Source organism: Schistocerca piceifrons, chromosome 1 (genome assembly GCF_021461385.2).
Source record: "Schistocerca piceifrons isolate TAMUIC-IGC-003096 chromosome 1, iqSchPice1.1, whole genome shotgun sequence".
Taxonomy (NCBI): Eukaryota; Metazoa; Arthropoda; class Insecta; order Orthoptera; family Acrididae; genus Schistocerca; species Schistocerca piceifrons.
In genome coordinates, this window is record NC_060138.1 from 71,098,263 (window position 1) to 71,103,757 (window position 5,495).

A 5,495-nucleotide genomic window follows, 5' to 3' on the forward strand; every position below is an offset into this window, starting at 1 on the left:
CTGGCTCGTCACAATACGCCAGTCACTACTCTTGATGAACTGTGGTATCGTGTTGTAGCTGCATGGGCAGCTGTACCTGTACACGTCATCCAAGCTCAGTTTGACTCAATGCCCAGGCGTATCAAGGCCGTTATTACGGCCAGAGGTGGTTGTTCTGGATATTGATTTCTCAGGATCTATGCACCCAAGTTGCGTGAAAATATAATCACATGTCAGTTCTAGTATAATATATTTGTCCAATGAATACCCGTTTATCATCTGCATTTCTTCTTGGTGTAGCAATTTTAATTGCCAGTAGTGTATAAACATTACTAAACTGCAGAAATATCCATGGTAAGACCCCAGAATTACTGTGTCTTTTGTGGGTGAAGGCAGAAGCGAATGACGTCGAAACTAACGCATTTTGGCATTTCTGAAGGACGAAAATCGTCTCTATAAAATGGATTCCGTACACAGATGTCTTGCGAAGCACTGTTCGTCCGTGGAATTCAGAGGTTCGTAAACAAATGCGCTCAGGTTGATGCCTGCTTCTTGACTGTCGGAAGGCATTCGATACAGTTCCGCAGTATCTTTTAGTGAACAAAATAGGAGCTTACCGAATACCAGGTCATATTGGACTAAGCCTAACAGATAAAACTTAATATAATGTTCTTAACTGCAGGAAATCAAACGATGTAAAGGTAATTTAACGGTTACCCCAGCGGAGTCTTACGGGGTGATAACTGCACTTTTTTAATTTTTTTACAGTTTTTTGCCTGGTCTCATGCGGCCCGCAACGAATTCTTCTCCTGTGCCAACCTCTTCATCTCAGAGTACCTCTTGCAGTCTAAGTCCTCAATTATGTGCTGGATGTATTTCAGTTTCTGTCTTCCTCTCCAGTTTTTACCCTCTGCAGCTCCCTCTAGTACTATGGAAGTCATTCCGTGATCTCTTAATAGATGTCCTACCATCCTGTGATGTCCTTAGTCTAGGGGACTGCTGACCTCAGATGTTAAGTCCCATAGTGCTTAGAGCCATTTCAACCCATATTTCAACTCCATATAACGCTCTGTTCAAACGTACATTCTCAGAAATTTCTTCCTCAAATTAAGTTTGTTTCCCTTAGCCAGGAATGCTCTTTTGCAATGCTAGTGGGCTTTTGATGTCCGTCTTGCTCCGTTAGGCATGTGTTATTTTGCTGCCTAAGTAGCAGAATTCATCAAATTCATCTGTTTTGTGATCACCAATCCTGATGTTAATTTTATTGCTGTTCTCATTTCTCCTTCTTATAATTCTTTCGTCTCTCTTCGATTTACTCGCAGTCCATACTCTGTACTTATCAGAAGGCTCATTCCGTTCAGCAGCTCCTGTAATTCTTCCTCACTTTCATTGTCATCAGCGAATCTTATCTTTGATATCCTTTCTCCTGAAATTTTAATTTCACTTCTGAATCTTTCTATTATTATCATCATTGCTTATTCGACGTATGCGGTGAACAGTAGGGGCAAAAGTCTACATCCCTGTCTTACACACTTTTTAATCCGTAGGCTTCGTTCTTGGTCTTCCACTCTTATTTTTTCCTCTTGGGTCTCGTACACATTGTATATTACCCGTGCTTCCCTATAACTTACCCCTTCCCTATAACTTCCCTATAACTTACCCCTTACATCTTGCACCATTTTACATTGTCGAAAGATTTTTCGAGGTCGACAAATACTGTGAAGGTATCTTGATTTTTCCTTTGTCTTACTTCTATTATCAACCGCAACGTCAGAACTGCCTCTCAAGTATCTTTTCTTTGCCCAGAGCCTAACTGATCGTCATCTAACACATCCGTAATTTTCCTTTCCATTCTTTTGTATATTATTCTTGTCAGCAACTTGGATACATGAGATGTGCGTTAATTCTGGCATTTGTCATTTGTTCCAATCTTCGGAACTGTGTGGGTGATGTTTTTCAGGAAGTCAGATGGTATATTGCTAGATTCATATATTCTACACGCCAACGTGAATAGTCGTTTTGTTGCCACTTCCCAAAGCGATTTTAGAAATTCTGGTGGAATGTTATTTATCTCTTCTGTCTTATTTGATCTTAAGCCTTCCATAGCTCTTTTAAATATTGATTCTAATGCTGGATACGTATCTCTTCTATATCGACTCCTGTTTCTACTTCTATCACGTCATCAGACAAGTTTTCCCCCTCATAGAGGCTTTCAATGTGCTCTTTCAACCTATCAGCTTGTTCCTTTGCATTTAACAATGGAATTTCCTTTGCAATTTTTATTTTACTACCTCGCTTCTAATTTGACATTTCTGTATGCTGAGACAGTCCTTACGACGTTCATACGCGTGAATGCGTCTATCCACCGAGCAGTAGTTCGGCACGGAAGAGCAGCATTTCCCACCGCTTCCAGAACCTTCTCGTGGCATTGTTGTGCATTCCTTCCACGGTGAACTGCAGTCTTTACGTAAGAGTTCAAGTCGGGTAACATCCACCCTGAATGGCTGCCCAACTCACACTGTGGTCTTTTTTTACGCTTCGTTCTTCTGGAAAGGACTGCCATCTAGCGTCATGTCACGTTACCGTCGAGGTGGTACTCCTTCTCCGACGTGGCGCAACATCGAAACTGCTTGTCAACGGTAGATTGACGAACACCTTGCAAATTCGCCGCTCTGTTAGACAAGGATGCCCATTATCGACAGTACTGTACGATTTAGCATTAGTAGCTTTGTTGTCTGGGCCGCGACACCGCCCCACGGGTTTGTCTCTTCGTGACGAACATGATGTTCGCAGATCCTTGGATTGGTTAGCCACTTATGGTGAAGCTTTAGGCAGCCGTATAAATGCACGTAAATCGATGGTTTAGAACCCGGGCTCCTCTTCAAACTCCAGGCGTATGCTCTCCCCATCAACTTCGTCTGTCTCGTTGCATCCTTCCTCTCCCATCGTCCCTCCTATGTGACTATCCACAATTCCAACTGCCATACTTTCTATCCCTCTGCCGGCGTGCCCCAAGGCTCCGTCCTTTCCCCTCTCCTCTATCTCCTGTACACTGCTGATATGCCCCAACCTCTCCCTTCCTGTTCATCTCCTCCAGTTTGCTGATGACACCGCCTTCCTAGTCCTTTATCCTACCCTTCAACGGTCCCAACGTACCCTCCAAACCCACCTTGACCAATTCACCACTTGGTGCAACCCTTCCAAGACCCAGGTGATCATCACCTGCTCCTTCCGCCTCCGTGATTTCTACCTCACCATTTATGGCCGTTGTGGTGTCACCGCCAGACACCACACTTGCTAGGTGGTAGCTTAAATCGGCCGCGGTCCATTTAGTACATGTCGGACCCGCGTGTCGCCACTGTGTGATCGCAGACCGAGCGCCACCACAAGGCACGTCTCGAGATACGGACGAGCACTCGCCCCAGTTGTACGGACGACATTGCTAGCGACTACACTGACGAAGCAGATAGTTTGAATAGCCTACAGCTAAGTCCATGGCTACGACCTAGCAAGGCGCCATTAGCCTTACATAGTTTGATAGTTATCGTATGAAATGTCTCATCAAGAACGATGTATACAACAAGGATTGAAAGTTAAGTATAATAGCAGCTACGTACTTTTCTTGCTACCATTCATTACGTATCCTGTTTCAGACCTCTATCTAGCCTACGTGAGATTACGCGTGCCTTTCGGCTACTTCAGTGTGGCGTAGCTGTCTTGTTACGCCACAACAGCCGTCCTATCCACCTGACTCCTACCCTCAAATACCTTGGCCTCACCCTCGACCGCCACCTCACCTGGACTCCCCATCTCCTTACCATGCAACACAAAGCTCACAACAGACTCCACCTCCTGAAGCTCCTGTCCGGCCGGACCTGGGGTCTGCATCCTTCCACCATCCTTCACACCTACAAATCCTTGATCCACACCATCCTCTGTTACGCCAGCGTAGCTTGGATTTCCGCCCCTCCCAGGCTCTATAAATCCCTCCTAATCCTCGAACGCCATGCGTTCTGACTCGCCTTCCGCATCCACCTTCTGTCCCCCACGCGCATCCTCTACGACCTCACCCCCTTCCTCCACCTTCCCCTTTTCCTTGAACACATCTGCACACTATATATTATCCGCCACATTGATCCCCCTCACCCCCAGGTGTCTCCCTTCCTCTCCACCGCCATCCCGTTGCCGCTCCTCTACCGTTGTGTCCCACCTTCTCTCCATCTCCACACCCTCTGCCTCCTTTCCCAACGCAACTTCCGCCATCTACTCCTCCTGGATGATGAGCTTCGCCCTGATATCTACCCTTCGTGCCAACTCTAACCCCATCTGCCTCCTCCTCAGGGCTCCCTCTCCTCCCCCTCCCTTCTCCTGAGCGGCCTTCCCCTCCTACTCCCTCTCTTGTGCTCCCCTTCAGTGTCTTTGCACTCCCTCCTGCCTAGTCTTCCATCTTCATCTCCTGCCCCACCAGTCTCCTGCCTCTTGGTGTACCTGCTGATGCCCGTACTCTTTTCATCCCACCACCTCCCCTGCTGTACCTTGCTCTCCCCTCCTTTTCCATCCTCTCCAGCCTCTTCTTCGGCAGGTCCCACCTGGCAGTTTTATTCTTCATCGTGTGTGCTCCAAGTGGGTTTAAAGTGTATTATTTTGGAGTGTTTTTACTACTACGACCGACTTTTAACCTGTGCATGTGCCTTCAGTGTCTTCTTTGTGATTTAAGAATCGCCAACTGTGTTTTTTTACTTTATGTCGACTTTTTTATTTGTCTTCCCATGAACGTCTCCATATCAGTGTATTTTAACCTCCATTATCTCTCCTTACTCTGTTTTATGTCTCCCTTATATGTAACATTTTATTCTCGTATTAGTTGTCATTTCACTTGCCTGAAGAGCAGCGGAGTGTGCCCCTGACAGCCCTCCCCTGCCCATATGGAGCAGGGGAATGAAATCACAGTAAAGGAAAAAAAATGGTTTTGAATATTGGCCCTGGGATGACACCTGCAAGGGTCGCCCCATTCAGACTGTGCGATAAAATCCGCTGTCTTGGTATCGACGTCACGGACGACATCTCACGCACAACGACCATTAATTATCGGAACTTCTTGCAACACATCCATGCTGGACTTGTGGATCATCGTCTTCGTGCACTGGACCTTCAACAACGGACAAATTTGTTAACATCTCTCAGGCATCACGAATTCCGCATGTAGCGCAAACACTACCGATGCCTAGACACATAGCTCGGAGCATCATGGCGACATTCGAAGCTTTGTCAGCTCTGGAATGATATTTAAGGTTCGATACGACTCCCTCAATCTTCCGAAAGAACGGGGTGGACTTGGCCTTGTCAATATTCATGATCGAGCAGTATCTCATTACGTTAGTACGCCACTCAAACTTCGGCTACGATGCCCAACCAGCCTCAAAGGACTACTAATGGAGGCACTGCCACTATATTTTCTTGACCCTCCGGTGGCGCTTACTGAGATTCTGGTGCTCTTTTCCTACTATGGGAGGTTT